The 19,344-nt window shown below is 40.1% G+C and overlaps 1 long non-coding RNA gene and 2 pseudogenes across 2 annotated transcripts; 1 reads left to right on the top strand and 2 right to left on the bottom strand.

Moving 5' to 3' along the window:
• Window positions 1–19,344, bottom strand: part of LOC113664212 (uncharacterized) — a 187,467-nt pseudogene that overhangs the window by 66,714 nt on the left and 101,409 nt on the right.
• Window positions 1,461–6,673, bottom strand: LOC113669919 (uncharacterized). The gene is made up of 3 exons (XR_016186339.1): window positions 5,443–6,673; window positions 4,104–4,165; window positions 1,461–2,909 (listed from the first exon to the last, which is right to left on the bottom strand). It is a non-coding gene; the product is annotated as an uncharacterized LOC113669919 (long non-coding RNA).
• LOC149052489 (uncharacterized) lies at window positions 7,577–11,329 on the top strand (annotated as a pseudogene). The gene is made up of 3 exons (XR_016185883.1): window positions 7,577–8,168; window positions 8,633–9,403; window positions 9,929–11,329. The product of XR_016185883.1 is annotated as an uncharacterized LOC149052489 (transcript).

The following is a 19,344-nucleotide window of genomic DNA, read 5'->3' as shown; positions in this document are numbered from 1 at the left end:
GGTGCATGACACATTTCTAAACCTCACATTCAGTTGTTGCGCTCAGTTCAAGTGCTTTGACTGCTCATTCAAACTAGGCTCTCGTGTTTTAATCAAATAACAGGTGTCACTGGGCTGATTGTTTTTCTTTTTTTCTATTTTGTTTTGTTTTGTTTTGTTTTTTCATCCCTTAATTCAAAGGATAATAATCAGAAGAAAACTGAAACACAGACCTAAGCACCTAATTGCACGGATATTCTTAACCTGATAACTAGACAAGTTAAGAAAGAGGGAAGGGTATAAGGGGGAAATTCCATCCTCGAATGATTCCTTTAACAAATTTGTTTACTTTTTTTTTTTCTTTGTGGACAATCTATCACGGAACGAATTTTCCGAAACCAATGCATGTCTTAAAGGACATTTCTAAGTCCAAGTGTTAATGCCGCTTTATTAGGATAAGACGCGACAGCACCCAAGCATTGAAATGCCTACTTTCAAGGTTGGATTCTGTTTAATATATTTGCCTCTCTTTTGTGTCGACCTCATGTATTTTTTTAAACTTTAAAGATCGTATGCCCGTAAGTTTGTTTTTAACAATCTCAACTTTTGTACTAACAATAACGTGCACTAATAACCACCAGCGCTACATTCAAAAATACAAACGGTTTAACAATTTATCGGCGGTGTGACGGTAGCGGCGTGATTCGTAATTTCGTTCGTCGCTACATACGTGCATTGCATGAGGCTACAGAGTTTGTCGGATGTGATACATTATTACGACCATTAAAAAACCACCAACACAATGATAACGAGACTTGTGAAAATCATAATTCCCCGCGATGGATATTCGATTAGATAAACTAAAAGCAGGGAATTAGACAGGAGTACCGAACGCTACGTTTAACTTTTCGTAAATACTATGAGTACGTTTCGGTAGTAGCTAATACCAACAGTGTGTGAAATAAGGCGTATCGCGAAGCTGAAATCACACGATACGAACCCGTATTCTTCGAGAATACGAACATACCCGGACGTACCGTTTTCCAAGACATGCGACGTGTCCACCGAGTGTGAGGAACTGTATTCGTTCCAATTCGGACTTAACCCGTAGCATGTAAAATCCGATGTAAGGATAGGTCATTGAAAATGCGGCGTGTGGAGACCCCGAAATTTCCTTATACTTTCAGACTTGCCGCAAATAATGGCGTACCGTATACGAGCGCGCGGTCTGTAAAATTGTGCCTTTCTAAAAATTGTCTTTTCCACGGTGAGAACAGTTTCAATAAGTATTCTTGTCCCGAAATTCCACGGTACTAGACGAATCGGTCGGTATTCTAGAAGCCGAAATTTCACGGTACATGAAGAATAGATTCGTATTCTAGATTTTGATATTCCACGGTACGAGAAATTTCACTCGGCATTCTCGATCCACACCACATACTATCAGGTGTTCTTGGAAAAGCAACGAATTCTCCCGATAATTTCGCACCCTCTTACTGGTGTATTTTTCTCAGAACCTTTACTCTAAAACAATAAATTGTTTAATATCTAATTAATAATCCTCAAAATGGCCAATTTACAGAATCTATTTCATCATGTGATGACTAACAACTAAGTCTAACATTATGCACAAAAAGGGAAAAAATTTTAGATTGTGTGTAATAATTAAATATACTAAGCTAAAAGTGCTTAATGCTTGACATGGATGAAAGCAACATTTTCCATATTTACATAAATCATTACACCACGACAATTATTTCAGTATGATAAAAAGACAATTATCCATCAGTCGGATATGAAGACAAGAATAACAATAAGAAGTGTCTATACTCTAATATTAGAGAGTAATAAAATTTTATCAAAAACTACAATAAATTCTAAGCAAGTCACACCATGTTAACAACTTAGTGGCCCCTGGTTATTTACTGAGCTGGGAAATGCCTTTTTAAAGCCAATTCTTAAACATAAAAGTTGTTTGAAGAGCACAATAATTCAAGAAGCTTGTTTGAAATCATTCCAATAAAATTAACTGTGGTATATCCAAAACTGTAGCATTCTTTACAAAGGTCTTCAGTACATCTGATACTACTTCAACAATAAATGGAGTTGATCACCACAAAATTCTATTTTATTTAAGGATTCTTCCCACGGATTTTTGAACTGTTTGCAATAGCTGGCAGATTATGTTCCAATCAAGATGAGAAAGAGAGAGAGAAAGTGGCATCATTTATTAATTTTTCAGTTTGTGAAACCAGCTAATGCAATATGCAAAAAAACAACATTTCGTGAGTTAGGGTTAAAAAGGAACCATTCACCCTAATACCCATAAACCACCTTGCCATTCTGTCAAATGAACTGAATTAAAAACAGAAGACAAAACATACAAGTTATGTAAATAAAGAACACTTAGGCATTAATTTAGTCCCACAGTGACTGTAGCCATCTGTTTGGCCTCCTTCGGATTATGACAGGGCTGGTGTCCAACATATGCAAGGGTTCCCCATCGCTTTCATCACCACTGCAATGTTGTGGGGACTGTGGGGAGGGAGGAATCCTATTTGGAGAAGGACACCTCTCAAGGCTCTGTCTATCACCAGGAAGGAGTGCCAATGCAGGTGAGGAAGTTGGTGGACTGCGTGTGGATGGCTCTCCCTCGACTCTTTTATTTTGTGGATGTGAGCTTGAGGAGGCAGATGGCTGGTTGTCAATTTTCTCCTGAAGTCTCTTTAAGAGAGGAGATAGCTGTGGACTACGCCACAGTGATGACCTCACAACCCACACATCCCCTTGACTGCCCTCACCATTCTCCTTGCCACTCATGAAATTTGCATCAATTTATTGCAGAGCAGTCTTCTCTGCTTTATTTCTTCTGTCAGGTGGATTGTCGAGGTATTGTTGTCTTTTCGTTTCATAATATCTTGACACAGCACCTGGTACATAAAAATAGTATTAGGTAAATTGCTTATTATTTATTTATTACCCAAATTCATGAAAAAGTCTTTGATGGGAATCTTGTCCTAACATTGAAAGCTACTTTTCTCAATTTTATCCATTCATTCTCTCAAGTAAATGGCAACCTTACATCAACATTCGATGAGAAAGTCAGGTTAGGTCATTTTCAAATTCAGCCTATAAAATTGTTTGATATGCTTCAAATGTGTCTCTTCGAAGTTAAGTTTCATTCAACACGAGTAATAGGAGTCTTCTACTAAAGGCAGGCACAAGATGGGTTATGCACCTTGAAAAGCTATGTTTTAGGGTACTCTAGACAACAAACTTTCAGATGAAATAAACAAAAGTTTAAAAAATTTCTTACAAGGTGACCACATTTAATGTAAATTGTATGCACACTCTAATAGCACATTTATGTGTGTACTTTAAAGAGAAAATCATATGAACACATCACTTACACTTGATAGTTGACTTAAATATAGGTTTAAGTTAGTGACCAAGCTTGTTTGGAAGGTGATAAAATTTTTGTGTGTTTATGAACTGAGACTTTGTCAAGATCTGTGAAGACGTAAAAAGTAAACAAGGCCAATTGCTCAGCATCTTGACTAAAATAAGATATTCACATGGCCAACAAAGTTTGCTTGTAGGAAAATGCTTGAGGGAAAATCACAGACAAATAAAATCCTGTCTTTCCCCATTTGCCAGCCAATCACAAAAAATCAGGGGACTTTGCAGAGAGCCAGAAACAAGTCACTTCAAGTTGTTTTAAATGACAGAAAAGACCACAATACACAAGAACACAGGCTTCCCCATCTCCTCACGGTTTGCTTGGATCAAAATGGCAGACTATTAAGCATTGTGTAAAATCTTTTTTTGTCGTGTGCAAGTATTGTTTTTCAGTCACAAGTAAGCAAAGCTTTAATTTGTCCTGCAAATTTTAATGTGGCTTCTTGTTTTGAAATGTGCCACCCCTCTAGAAGGGACAATCTCTTAACTTTGGTTGTCCTTTGTCCCCACCTAGAAAGGGAAATTAAGCACTTTGACTACACCCTATGCAAGGTCCCCTCCCTTACCCAAGGTTCCACCCTCCAGTAGATGGCTGATGATAGGTGCATTTCCAAAACATTCCACAGACAAACTCTTAATATCCTGAATAGATATCTTTTACTCACCCTTCACTTCCACAAAACTAAAGTTCAACTTCTTGTTTGTTGTGCAACAAGTGCACATCACCCTTAAATTCAAACGAAATTAATTATAAGAACATTAATGTTTCTTATAAGAACAGTGTATGTGGAATCAAAGGTGAAAAGTGAAATAAGGGAGTTAAGTTCAAATTCTACTAATATCATGGGTAACAAATTATGCTTACAATTGTGTGGTTTTCTAAAATTTCTAGCCAGAATACAGGATGTTTTGTTTACAAAAACAAACAACTTAGGGACAAATAAAGAAATAAATGTTTCATCATTTGTCTCATGACATAGAGTCAGGCTATCAAAAGTTTGACAGCAATGTTTCCCACTGCTACACTGCTAGTCTTTGTCAGGCAGCAAGTTTGAATGTTTACATGTTGCTATATGTAGTACTTTGGTGTTTTGTCATTGGTACGTTGTAGTACTCTGTCCTTGGTGCATTTCAATCCTTGTTATTATTCCGACTAGCAGATGTTATTCCCTCATAGGTCCGCTTTGTTACAGACCGGCTGTGATGCTTTTTAACTGTAGCCATCCACACTTCAGAAATTTTGATCCCACTCTCTCTATTGATGTTATTAGGGTAAAGTTTTATGTGGATGGCTTCTTCATCAATAATGACAGCAGAATTTATATTCCTTAAGCATGGATGCCCACAATCAATAAGCATAACAGCTAGTCAGTAAAAAAGCTGACCTACGGGAGAACAACATCTGCTGGTTGGAATAATAATGAGGATCAAAATATCCCAATGACAGAGGGCCAAAATGTACCAATGACAAAATACCAAGGTGCTACATATAGCAACACATAAACATTTGAATTCATCACCTGATGAAGAAGACTAGCAGTGTAGCTGTCGAAACACCCAATCAAACTTTTGATAACCTGACTCTAAATCATGAGAAAAATGATTAAATGTTCATTTATCTATGTAACCTCAATGAACAATAACATCTTCTTTAACTTAAGGACATTTTTGTAAATTATTACAGAAAAAAACAATCTATACTGAACTATGTGGAGTAACCTTTTTCAGTAGCTTTAAAACTAAATTGCAGAAGTTGATTTTCAGGCACTATTGGTAAATGATGTCTGACATTCTCAAAACTTCATACCCTGGAGCAATCTTTGAGGCCGCCCCCCGAGTATTTATTATTCTCGGCTTAGTTTCAAACAAGCCATTTGACATGCGGTATTAACATCACAAAGAAGGGAATACTGTCCCACAAGCTTAAAATACTTCCCATACCAGAATCGAAGCTTAAAAGGAAACGCCTATTTCTACAGTGCTGGAACAAAAATTTGCACAAACCTTTAGTTGCTTTGGAACAGGCCCACGGTGGATATTCTCCTTCTCAGTCGACTGAGGTTGGCGATCGAGCTTGTGTCGTACAGTCTGTAGTTCGGTCTTCACCTCAGCCACTTCTTTACAAGCGTTTTCCAGTTCCACGCTCAAACTGTCTAGTTTGGCATTTTGCCGCTTTACTATATCCCCCAGTTCTTTGATTGTGTCGAACAACTGTCGAATTTCTGGGTTAGAGACCACCAGGTTCTCCCGATTTCTAACAGAATCTTCTTGTAAAGGCTCTGGATGGGATGGAACTGCGCTTGATCGGGCGCCGGTTGATGAGCTTGAGCCGAATGGTCGTCGACTCAAAGTGGTACTGGTATTACCACTCCGGAAGAAAGATGCAGCCACATCGATGTCAAAACTAAAATCGTCCAGCGAATATTATGTAACGCGTCCACAGGTCGAGCGACGCTTCTCTTTCCCTTCTATTTCGTCTAAGCGACCCGTAAGCCAATAATCTACTTCTAGAGCAACCACGTGAGTAAGACTAACCAATAAGCGTAGTCTCATTGAATGTCACGCATTTTGTCGGCACTTCTGTCGGCACTTAAGTCGGTAGCATATTAATGGTTGTCAGAGTTCTTCACCAAGGCAGCATAATAGGTGAAAGTACGGATCAATTGAGAAGGAAATTTTGTGAAAACTGCGCTTCTTGGTTTGGGGAAAGCTTCAATTATGATCACATATGTGAAAAGTCCAGTTTGCAGAGATTAAACGTGAAAGGTGAGTTTAGTTAATAATGAGGTTGATCTTTCTCAACATAGGTCGACGATAGTTGAAATTCCTGAAAGGTTTTCTTCAGTCCTCATAGTGTTTTAAGCCCGGGTCGCACAACATATAACACTCTTGATTATTTGCGATGGTTCAAAGTTAAGCCGTTTTGAGAGAAGGAAGAATCTTGTTCTGCACGGGCTGGACAGAACTGAAAAACCCCTGCGCATGGTAGAGACTCGCGCGCGGGGGAAACGTTAACAACGTTAAACCATAGCAACACGTATGTGAAATGGCGGAATTTTCAAAAAAAAAAATGAACAGCGCGATTTTTTTACTCCAGTTAAGACGAAGATGAAGACAGGCAGTTCTTTTCAGAAGGAGATTCTAGTGGTGGTGAAAATGATGTAGATGATGAAATGTTACCAGAGGAGTCCTCAGTGGAAAAACATGAAAGCTCCATGCAATCAGAACAGCAACTCTTGGTTAGTTTTAGAATATTATTGGTTCATACGGCAAACTAATACAAAAAGAGCAGATCATAACATTGCCATCTCTCTTAATGACCCTCATAAAATGGCTTTTGCTCTTAAATCACTCTTCTTAGGTAGCTTAATCTCTCATAAACCAATAGAAAAATGTTTTCAGGGGATTACTTTTCCAACTTAAGCTAGGTTTTACTGTTTTATCTTAGGTAAAAATTTAGATGAGGCAAGTGCCTCATCTTGCCTCAGGCTACAGTGTGGCTACTGCCCTGCTTTTATGTGTAAAATTTCTTTTAGTGAAATATTTTGATATTCATTTTATTCACAAGTGATGTAAATACATGCAGAATGGTGTACATGTATACTGAACCTTAAGTACTATTTATTGCTATTGTTTCTGATGTACTGTTATTTCATTTCAGGAGGATGATGTAGAGAACAATACACAGAGCTTTGAGTATTCTCATGAAATGGAAAACAGTGCAAAAAAAATGTGGAAAACAGAAGGAACCAAGAAGTGATTGCACAGAACTGAGGGCTTTGCTTTTATTCTTACTTCTGTGGCAGGCAATGTTCAAAGTTGCAGACAGGGCCATTGTTCTACTCTTAAAGTTTTTCAAGCTGTTCTTATCTGGTATTGGTAAGATGATGCAAGCAGAAGTTCTTATTACCTTGCCAAGATCATCCCAGAAACATTGTTCATGATTCGAAAAAATCTTGGCCTTCAGAAGGACAGTTTTATTAAAAATGCAGTTTGCTTTAAGTGTAACACTCTCTATCATTTTGATGAATGTGTTTGCCAAAGGCCAAATGGTGAGGTTGTATAAGCAAAATGCAGTCATGTGAGTTATCCATGCCACCCACACCAAGCCCGAAGGAGGCCATGTGGTTCCGTTCTGATGAAAGTTATGAGGTTAAGAGCAGGAAAGACATTCTTGTATCCTAGGCAGGTTTACTGCTTTACAAAGGTTACTGATTCATTACAAGACCTTATTAACAAGCCAAACTTCATGGAAAACTGTGAAAAGTGGAGAAATTGTTCCACCCAGCTGTCAGACAATGTTCTTGGAGACTGTTTTGAAGGAAGAGTTTGGAAAGAGTTTCAGTATGTGGATGGAGAGCCCTTTCTTGCTATACCAAATAACTTTGCTCTCATGTTGAACATTGACTGGCTTCAGCCCACTCTTCATGGTTCAAAATCCATTTGTGTCATTAACATGGTTGTAATGAACCTTCCAAAAAAGGAATGCTTCAAACCTGAAAATCTTATTGTTGTTGGAATAATTCCTGGGCCAAAGGATCCTAAGCATTATATCAATTCCTTCCTGCAGCCATTAGTAGATGACCTTATTGACTTGTGGGATGGAGTTATCTTAGACACAAACATTTCTGGAACTGGGGAGATGTTCTGAACTGCTATCTTAGCTTTGTCAAGTGATATACCACCAACTCGCAAATGTGGAGGTTTTATTGGCCATACTGCAAAGAAAGGTGAGTGCTCAAAGATGCACTATAACTAGAGTGTTTTATACAATTTTAATAATAACTCCTTGGTTATTTTTTTTTTGTATTTGTGTATGTATACCTACCAACTCACATGTCTTGGGAATCAAAAAACTTCAATCTCAAGTCAGCCCTCACCAGCTGACCAATTCCTCACACCTAGCAGAAAGGTTTGAGCTAATACATCCTCTGACTTTTAGAAGGGAAGTGCTAGAGACGAGGTTGTGTTTTCATGTGTTAGGAAGTTTGGAATTGTTTGGGACTGCATTCGAAGTCTTTGGATTATCTCCAGATATGATCAGGTTCTCTATCAAAAATCCTGGCACTTGTAGGATAAAAATCTCGCACCCTTGGCTAAAAAAAGGGTTGGCAGGTATATATTTGTTGAGTGTGTAAATACATGTTTGTTGCACTGGCATCATTGTTTATATGGTGTTTTACTATATTTTCAGGATGCACCAAATGCTTTAAAAAATTTCCAAGAGCACCATTTAGTGATAAACCTGATTTCTCAGGATTTGATAGAGAAAGCTGGGAACAGCAATCTAATGAAGACCATCGAGCATCTGCAGAGAAAGTTTGCCAAGCTAAAACACCAAGTGATGCCCAGAAATTTGCCTCTTCAAGTGGAGCACATTACTCTGTCCTGTTCCAGCTTCCATACTATGATGCTATAAGATTCACACTGATTGATCCCATGCATAACTTGCCTCTTGGGAGTGCCAAACATGTTGTTAAGACTTGGACTGAAATGGGAATTTTGAGTGAATCTGACTTGGAGAGAGAACAGAAACGTGTCAGTCTTGTTAAGCCACCATCTGAAATTATGTGCATCCAAAGCAAAATTTCTGAAGGATTTAAGGGATTCACTGCTGACCAGTGGAAGAACAGGGTATGTATTTACTCCTTTTTTGCTTTAAAGGGAGTAATACCCAGTGGACATAATGGAATGTGGACAGTATTTGTACATGCCTGTCAACTGCTTTGCAGAAAAGTTATCACCAAGGAGGAGTGTATGGAAGCTGACCACAAGCTGATGCGATTTTGTGTAATGTTTAGAAGCCCTCTGCGGGAAGGAGAAGTGCACACCAAACATGCATCTTCATGGCCATTTTAAGGATTGCATACCTGATTATGGACCTGTTTTCTCTTTTTGGTGCTTCTCATTTGAGAGGTACAATGGAATTATGGGAGATTACCATACAAACAATGTTAAATTATTGGTAGGTATTAAACTCTTCTCTAATAAATTTAAAAAAATTAAAATTAATTCTTTCAAACTGGTCTTTCCTTTCTTGACATTTTGATAGAATGCAGTCACGCCATATTCTTGGAAAAAAAAAATTATGTGAACACTCAAACCTCCATATTCAAACATATATGTACATGTATACATGTTACATAAATATAAAAGTTTAAAGCAGACAGGCCATTAGGTCTGTGGCAACAAAGCACTTATGCAGTGTAGTAGCAAAACTCATTAGCTTTTGACCAGACCTGAATGACCGACTGACTAAACGACTGACTGTCAAACTAAAAACAAATAATAATAAGTCCACAAAAGTATCACATAACTTTTTATTATTATCAAAATTTTATGGTGGACTTAAATTTTAACCTTGCACCTGCCAGAGGCCTGATACCCTGTTTGTGGCATGTTGCTTTGTGTAAGCCTTTGCATAATGCCTAGATGTATCAGAATACATTATGAACCATATGTTAACTGGTTTTCATTTTATTATCCCCAGGAGTTCAAATTATATTTCCAGGAGGCATGGAAGAGTTCCAGCAACTTATGGATTGTGAAGGCAAGCAAAAGGGAACTTTACTAGAAGCAAGTGTCCGTGTCCAGCAGTTCTGCAACATGGTTGAATCTGAAACTGGCAGTCCAGTGAATGTTAACCTTAGTAAATCTGAGACTCAAGTACCACTACCACCAATCAAAAGGGGATGCAATTGAAAGTGATGATGTGAGGAGACTACAGAAGACTTACGAGGCCATGTATGCTGGTGGTAGAATCATCCCTGTTTCCAGCTTCTGTGATAAGTTCAAGCACCTTTTATACAAAGGATACCGTTGTGCAGCAGACTCAGCTTGTAACCAACAGCCTTTGATGACTCTAGTAGACCTGCTATCATTAGGGACTTTCTGCAACATGATGTGGTTATCAAAATGGAGAATGGAAAATTTCAAAAGATCACCCACCTTCTAGCATTAGTTGAATGGTATGCTAGGCATCCTCAGTGTAACAGGTATTCAAAACCTGTCGAGATTTGGGCGAATCATTTCGAGTCAGTTATTCCAGAACATGCCTTTTATGTGTCAGTGGGAAGATTCCAGTCTAGCTGTCTTTTAAATATCAAGTTCCACTTCTGCGCCATCAGAAAAAGTTCATGAAATAATACCATTACCAAACTCAGTTAGAGTCTAGCATTATGGAGCTTTAATTTATGGAAAGGAAAACAGATTGCAGAAAGTGGATTTGGTGTTGGTACTTTCTTAATGAACATCTGTACATGATTGAGTCTCAAGATACATTTTCATTTCTAGATATTTACATTCTGAAACATTTTCCTAAGTTGGATCATGATAGGCTGAATTGGTTGACAACAGCAATTATTTTGGTTACAGACTGAAATAAATCAGTGATCACATAACATGACATGTTAGATTAATAAGAATATTGTATTTAGATTTTTATGTACTGTCACAATTCAGTCAATTTGCAATTAATGTCATTTGATTATGCTATTGCCAAAAGTGGTTTGCACAAGTAGTTCTTTAATATAGCAATAGGTACCAAATGTATTGTGTGATCATGTACAACAGTTAGTGTATGAGAAGTTATGGTATAACCTCTCATAAAATAGCTGTAATTATTTATTTTTGCACAATAAAATATTGAAACTTTAGTATGGTTCTTTAAGGGAAACCCAAAATATTGCTGTCAGTGTCTCATATCATTTTTTATCAGTTTTTAAATGTTACATGTATTACAATCCACTGGCTGACTGTTGGCCAAATTGTAATTTTATGCAACAACAATAACAACAACAACAAATTTATCGAAGTATTTCCTGACAGTACATGGCATTACCTATTAGTTGAGTTGAAGAAAATACAATAAAGCTCGAATCATTTTACAAAAGAAGTTCCCAGACATTGTTAGTAATTACGTATCTTTAATATGCTATGTTTAAAAGATGAGCCACTAGGTTGTGCGAAAACTTTTTGTCCTGATAGCTGGGTTGTTACCTGTTGTCATATATCATATGCCGTGAAGGATAAGATTGCCATCAGCAAAGCAACTGATGCAAATTATTTTCCAACTTTAATGTTCAAAACGTTAAAAAAATTGGAAAGACTGAAAAAAACCCTAATAAGTTTAGAATTACCAAATCGGATCGACTGGCACAAAGTTTCCTTTTACATGAAATTAAAAACAGAAGGTATACTTAACTTTAGTTTAAACACTGAATGCGAAGGCGCAATAGTATAGGTGCAAACAGATACCCCGCCTTAAGCGATAGGTAAAGGTGCGAGAAGATACTGAAAAAAATACATTCAAGCGAACGCCAAAGCCCGGATAAGCAAAGGAAGGTGAAGATGTATGTGCGTAAATTGATGATCTCCAGAACGTAAACTTTTTAAAAAACCTTGGTACTTGAGAATGGAAGAAGGCTTTGAGACCCACGACTGACGACACGAATTACCGAAGGATAATGAACTGATAGTGAGAGATCGCTAGAGATGTACAACTGAACAGTCGGCCATATGTTCTCCACGCATTTTTAACTATAAAAATTTGCTTCGGAAATTAACCAAGGGTTTTGTTTCCTTTTTTCAAGTTTCATGTTTAGGCTTGTTTAAGTTATAAACTTAAGTTTTGGAAATAAACACCAAAGTAAATTAGTTCGCAACGGGATTAGGGAAAGTTTTTGTTAAAAAAGTTTTTGTTTGAGGTCACTTTCATATTCTGTTTTATAATGTCGGAAATGAGACTAAAGAATCTGCTATGTTCCGAAACTTCACGTTTTATTTTATAAAATCAACTTAATCTCCCTCTCTCCCTCACCGTTCTCTGTCTCACGCTCTGGTCTTTCTCATTTTAAATATATAATATGATCCTATTGTTCAATCATCTGTCACTTATCGCAAAAAATCAACCGGAAATCAATTAACGCTGAATAATCTCTCACACACTCCCCTGTTTTTCTCAACGGAGAAAAAACACTAGAATGGCGCACTCGATAAAATTTGAAATTCAATGAACGAAACAGAGAGTTAGTCCAGTATATCAGTTCAGTGTTCCTAAATATCTCTAATCAGCATCAATGTTCGTGTCTTGAATGCGATAACGAGCGGCTACCGCTGCATCCCTCCTGGGCCTGAATGTCGGGGCTACGGGGTTGAGCTGTAGAGGAGCCTGTACATTCTCCCGATCGCAGGACAGCTCCAGTGGGTAAAGGTGTTGTACCGCCCGTTCAAGTATTCCTTTCCCCGCTCGAAGTTTGGCCGCTCGAACGATTCCGTCTCGTCCCGAAATCAGATCTTCCACGATTCCAATTTTCCATTTATTGCGATTTCGTTCCTCGTCCTTGATGATGACTACCTCTCCTTAGGCCAAGGGCGTGGTTTGACCCTTGTGTTTCATCCGGTGTCGTTCCCTCAACCCTCGTAAATATTCGGTAGTCCACCTGGTCCACAAAGCCTGCTTGCACCTTCGCAAATATTTAGCTCTTCTACGCAGATCAAATTCTCTTAGATGGTGTGGTTCCAGTTCTGGCAGCTGGTTTGATCGAAGAAATAGCAGTGAGTTAGGGGTAAGCACGGGTAACTGTATGTCGTCTTCGACGTAACATAAAGGGCGATTATTCAAAGCAATCTCCACATCCAGTACCACTTCACACAGCTCTGTCCAGGTCAACATTCCGCATCCGATAGTCTTGTTTAAAGCTGTTTTTACCAGTGCGACGAGGCGCTCGAACTGTCCTCCCCACCAAGCGGCGCGGCTGAGGTTGAATTGCCACTTGATGTTCTCATGTGCTAAGTAATCTTGTGTCTTCTCGTCACGCATAACTTGTTTGAGCCACTTCTCGGCGCCATCAAAGGTTTTGCCATTGTCGGAATATATCTTCTTCGGACGCCCACGGCGCGCGATGAGCCGTTTTAGACTTCTTAGGAATTCACTGGTTGCCAGGTTTGGTAGTACTTCCAGGAATAATCCTCGGGTAAGACTGCACGCGTACAATGCAAGAAAGGCTCTTCCTTCTGTTTTGGCTCTGATACGGTACTTGATGGGCCCTGCAAAATCGACTCCGATAACCTTAAATGGGGTGCTCCCCTCTGTGCGGTCAGTGGGTAGGAGTCCAGGAGGCGGCGTTGCCAGTGCCATGGCCTGAAAACGCTTGCAGCCTGAACACGCTCTGAGAACTTGTTTTACGAGTGCCCTTAAACGTGGTACCCAGTATAGCTCTCGCACTTTGGTCATGGTAAGGGCCACTCCTCCGTGCAGTGTGTCGACATGTGATCGGTGAACTAACTTGCGAGTGAAGGGCGAGGAGTCTGGCAGAAAGATGGGGTAATGGCCTTGAATTCTTCCCCTACACTCTAATATTCCCTCTTGGTTTCCTTGCATATTCAACTGTAAACGGTCTTTGCTTGTTATTGAGATCGCTTGATCCAGAACGTTGTCTGTTTCTGTATTTCTTCAGTTGTAAGGGGACCAACGATTCTCTGTTTACGGACGGTTCTTATGTTGTGGAGGAATCTCCAGATCCAAGCACCCACTCGCAACACACGCCACAGCTCGTACTTCTCCAGCAGCGCATCAAGGCGTCGTTGTTCTCTGTTTTCTCTACTGCTAGAGCAAACAACTCGCGAGTTTGTTTCACTTCTTCCGCTTTTGATTCTTGAGTAGATGTCGTTACAAGGTCTGGCGGCCAGTCCTGCGGTTTTGCTAACCAGCTTGGTCCCTGCCACCAAAGAGCTGTTAATCTACTAACATCTCCTCCCCGACTCCCCACGTCCGCTTGATTCTCCCCTGCTGGTACATGCCTCCAGTTTATTTCTTTTTCTGGGATCTTCCTCACTCGATTTCCCACGAACTGTTTGTATTCGCCATTACCACGGATCCAGTGCGGTGCGACTGTGCTATCCAGCCAACCATAGACACTTCTTACGGGAAAACCTTTCAGGACTTCTTTCACATTTTGTACTAGGTTCGCAGCCATATGTCCAGCCACTAGTTCTAATCGGGGAATCGTGAGTCCTTTCTTCGCGAGCCGCGACTTTGCCGTCACGAGGCCTCGATTCGTGCCTGATGGTTGCTCCACCACTGCATAAACCGCGGCTGCAACTCCTCTCCCGCTTGCGTCCCCGAATGTGTGTAAGTCGATTGATAATATCTTCCCTAAATGCTTGACGACATTTCTTGGCGCGTTCACGTGCTCTGGAAGTCCTTGCTCCCATTTCTTCCATTTGGTTTGTAACTCACTTGGTAGGGGGCCTATCCCACGCGATCTTCGTGTCGCAGGCATCTCTGTAGAGCATTTTTCCAGAGAGGGTCACGGGTGAAGCCAGACCGAGTGGATCGTAGATTTTTGCGACTTTTCCAAGGATACCTCTTTTTGTCGGCTCAGCGGTTGAAATCGGGAAGCTGACTTGAATTTCGTCCTTTTCTTTGTCCCAGGGGACTCCTAGCAGTTTTGATTCGCCCTTTCTGGTTCCCAGTTGTTGTTTGGCGTAACTCTGACTTTCTTCATCTACAGTCGCAGTTTCAACTTCTAGTTCCCGATCGTTGGAATGCCACTTGTGCAGCTTGAAAGTCGCCTCACCAAAGATGGTCGTGGCTGTCATCTTGATTTCTAACGCCACCACTGATTAAATCATCCACGTACATACTGCGCTCTATCTCCTCTACTAATTCCGGGTTCACCATTTTGTATCGCTGTAGATGTTCTTTGATAACTGCGGCCAAGAGGAATGGAGACGGTGCCAAACCAAAGAGTACTCGAGTGAATCGCAAGGTTTCTACTTGTTTGCTTGCCAGATCCTTTATCCAATGAAAGCGTAAGACATCTCGGTCTTCTCTTCGGACGCGAATTTGCAAAAATGCTTGTTTTAAGTCGCCAGCTATTGCCACGGGATAGAACCTGTTTCGTACCAGCACGTTCCAAAGCTGGTTCTGTAGTGGAGGGCCGATTTCGAGGCACTCGTTGAGTGAGGGGACACTTGCATTAGCTCTTGCAGAAGCATCATAAACAATGCGTATCTTTGTAGATTCTGCATTCTCGCGCACGACCGCTTTATGAGGAATGTAGAACTCTTTTCCGTCCTTGACCACCTCGTCAGCGTGTTCTACGATCCCTTGACTCAGTTGAGTCTGGATAATGTCGTTGTACCTCTCCAGCTCGCCTTGTATCTCTAACTTCCGCACGAGATTTTTGGGACGTTTTAAACTTCCAGTGTGATTGTTCGGTAGGGGGGGGGGGGGGGTGATTTCCTTTCCAGGGCAAGTTCGTCTCGTACCAGCCTTCTGAACTCTTAGTTAGTTGCTCTTTGAATTCTTCGTAAACGGTTTCCTGGTCTCCACTTGGATTGTCCTTTAGCCCCAAGACGTCTAACTTGCACAATTCTTCGTAACCAATTGCGGAGGTCTACGTTAACAACATGTTGCTGAGATCCAACTCCGTTCCAGGTGACAAGATCGTCCAGCCGAACTTCGTATATTCTGCTACTGGTTCTCCCGAGCGCTCAACTCTTGGTCTTGCCCCTGTTTTGATCTTAGCGTACTCGTTTGTTCCAAGGATCAGATGAACAGGCAACATCGCTTTCTCGTCGTTATCATTTGTGGTTACGCCCTTCAAATGAGAAAACTGAGCTACAATTTCTGCGCATTTTGGGTTTTCCAATGTCAACAACTCTTTGCGGTCGACTTTGTTTACTTCAGTTTCCAAGGTGAATTTACCATCAACGCTTCGAATTTGTAGGCCATAGATGTCTATCGCTTTGTTTGAAGTACCAAACATCATTTCAATGCGCTTGAATTGTTGACGGATAGGGCGCAAATGTAAACAGTTAAGAAGCGTTGATGAAGCGTAGGAACTTCCGGCTCCTGTATCCAACAATGCTCGGCACTTAACACCGTTCACGTCAACTGTAACCATAGGATACACCACTCCTTTCCTTTCTGCGCTCGTTGTGGTCATCAGCTGGTCTCGCGATGTATGTTTGTCACAGATCGATGTATGATGTCTTCGACTGCAGATCTGGCAGCCAGAACGGCATTTGCACTCAGAAGCACGGTGTCGACTTCCTGTGCAGTTAAAACAAAGCTGTTTCAGTCCTAATTGCTTCCTGCGGTCTCCAACTGTCACAAACTTGTCGCAATTTACAGCTCTGTGGTCAGTTGCGTCACAGTAGACGCACCCTCTTTGTGTTGGCGTAGTTTCGTTTGCGTGAAATGTTTTCTCGCGATCGCGGAATTTAGCACCTTGCTTCCCCGCATTATCCGCGCCGCTCCCAATGGGGTTGATTTCCTTCCAACTTTTCAAAGCTTTTATCAACTGTGGGAAGTCCCAGTCCTGCCAGTCCATTTGTCCTCTCACTAGATCTGCTTTTACACCCTTTAGTTTGTCGAGCACACTCCTCGCATTTCCAGTGACGTCTTTCAATTTGCCAAGTGTCTCCAAAGATTGCACATTGTACACGAGCTTCTTGTAAAATTCGTGGATAGGCGCAGGTTGTGTTCCTGTAATGACAGGCAAATTTGCGATGTTCTGGACGTACGCATTCACGATCTCGCTCGTTTTCCCATATTCGCCGATGAGGATATTCTTTGCCCTTTCGTAGCCCTCTGTTGTGAAAGGCAGTCCGTCTATCTCCGCTCGAACCTTTGGATCTACCAGCTCTTTTAGGTATGCAAACTTGGTCACAGATGCAAGGTTTGCTTTATCAATTTCAGCTTGAAATTTATTCCAGAACGGCAGCCATGCTTCATACGTCCCATTAAACTTTGTGATCTGTAGTTTCGGTAGCTTTGTTGTCCTTTAATCAATCTGATTTGCCTTCTCAACAGGTTGCTGTTTTTGCCTGGTCTCTTCCAGTTGGCGTTCGAGTTCTAGCTTCATCTCCGTTTGCTCTCTTTCGAATTTAAGCTCCTCTTCACGAGCACGGGCTTTCCTTTCTTCTTCGTCCTTGTGCTTTCGATGTTCGATCTCTCCATTCGTCTCCACGAGCCATTTTTCTAGTCGCGAAACTTCTTCGTCAGCTTCGGCGATCGGTTCTTCAATGCTACTGCTCCAACTTCCAACGTCTTCTGCACTTTTCCCGGCCTTGAACATGGTCTGTTCAACCTTTAGTTTAAGCGCGTCTACTTCTTTTACTAATGCTTGTAGGTTGTCGCGATGTCGCGCGACCGCTCTTATGTTTCCCTTTTCCACAATGCCACGTGTTTTTCCATTAGTGTACAGCAACATCTGCAATTTAGCCTCTGCTTCTTTGGTTAGTTCCTACATGCTTCGCGCGTCCCGTCGGAGGTGCCACTGTGTCGGAAATGAGACTAAAGAATCTGCTATGTTCCGAAACTTCACGTTTTATTTTATAAAATCAACTTAATCTCCCTCTCTCTCTCACCGTTCTCTGTCTCACGCTCTGGTCTCTCTCATTTTAAATATATAATATGATCCTATTGTTCAATCATCTGTCACTTATCGCAAAAAATCAACCGGAAATCAATTAACGCTGAATAATCTCTCACAGTAACATAGCGTTCACTTTTCTTTCCATTTCGAATTCTTGTGTAACCATTTTAAATTTCGTGACAACTAAAAAGGCCTATTGCTAAGGCTGTTCACTTTATGCAGAAAAATGGAGACGAATTTTTCTAAACCGATGCATTTTCAAAGTGACTTTTCCTAATCCAAGTGTTAACGCTTTAAAAAAAAGAAAACAAGAAAGAAGGCAAAACATCTCTGAAATTTGGAAAAGAATTGTCGATGAGAACATTTCCCTCTTGCCTACTATGGTTTCTTTCGTCCAATTATTTTCAGAGCTATTGTAATTTAGAGTATTTTGTATCAATTTCAAGTCTAATTCACTCATGGTATATTATTGTTTCACAGAATCACGCTAGCTCACTCTGAAGGTCTCGTTCCACTATAGACCTTAGATTAAAAAAAAAAAAAAAAAGAATTCTGATAGTTTTCAGAATTCATGAGAGGTATATACTGACACAGTAGAGAATGCTGAAGGGGCGCTCTGATTAGCTTGTCAAACTCCGAATATTCTCAGTTTTCCACAGCTGGGAGATTTGCGCGGGATTTGCGCCCGAAAGCATTGTAATCGTTGCAGGAATAATTTAGTTTAAATAGTTAATTTTTAATTCACTGTGTTAGTATACACCAAAACAACTACTCGCATCAGCATCATTGGTAAATATCATTAGCGGTTTGATAAATATCAACCACTACCTACTTCCACTTCGCTGAATAGTTGTTAGCTATCAATAATGTTTTAAAGAGGACAGACTTAAACTCGAGCAAGTGGTACACCAACCAATTTTTTACGATGTAATTGTTCTTCCTTTTCCTTATCCGTTTTTTTTTTTGGGAATAAAAGCGCATGCAAAACATTCCGCATGTTATCACGGAATTTCTGAGTGAAATAATTCTGAGTCAAAGTAAACTGAAAGCTAGATATGAGATTTGTAAATCTTTTCGAGATCGCTTAGAAGGTCCTCATCAACATGGTTTGGAATGTATGGGTTGTCTCGACTGCAAGTCATTTAATTATTTGGGAACCGTGACCGGCAATCAACTCTTGCAATTTCCAAGTGTCTACAAAGATTGAAGTTTTCTAACGATATCTTTTTTTTAAGTTTTAAATTCAGTTTTACTGAGTTTTCAGTTTTTCATTTTTATCGAAACGACAAGTAAAAAAAAACCCTTCGAATGTACATGTGTATTCAAGATTTACGGCAATTCCGTTTGCGTTCCGCGATTTCAATTTTTGCCAAGTTTAAGTATTCTAAACACTTTTGTAAATTTAAACGACGACTCCGTGCAATGTTAATCCAAGCTGAGACAACTTAAACAAATTTTGTTAAAGGAAAATAGCGTACCGCGAGTAAACAAAACAGTTGGACGACGTTTGAATCAGTAC

Source organism: Pocillopora damicornis, chromosome 1 (genome assembly GCF_964200805.1).
Source record: "Pocillopora damicornis chromosome 1, jaPocDami1.2, whole genome shotgun sequence".
NCBI lineage: Eukaryota > Metazoa > Cnidaria > Anthozoa > Scleractinia > Pocilloporidae > Pocillopora > Pocillopora damicornis.
This window is presented reverse-complemented; position numbering and strand designations above follow the sequence as displayed.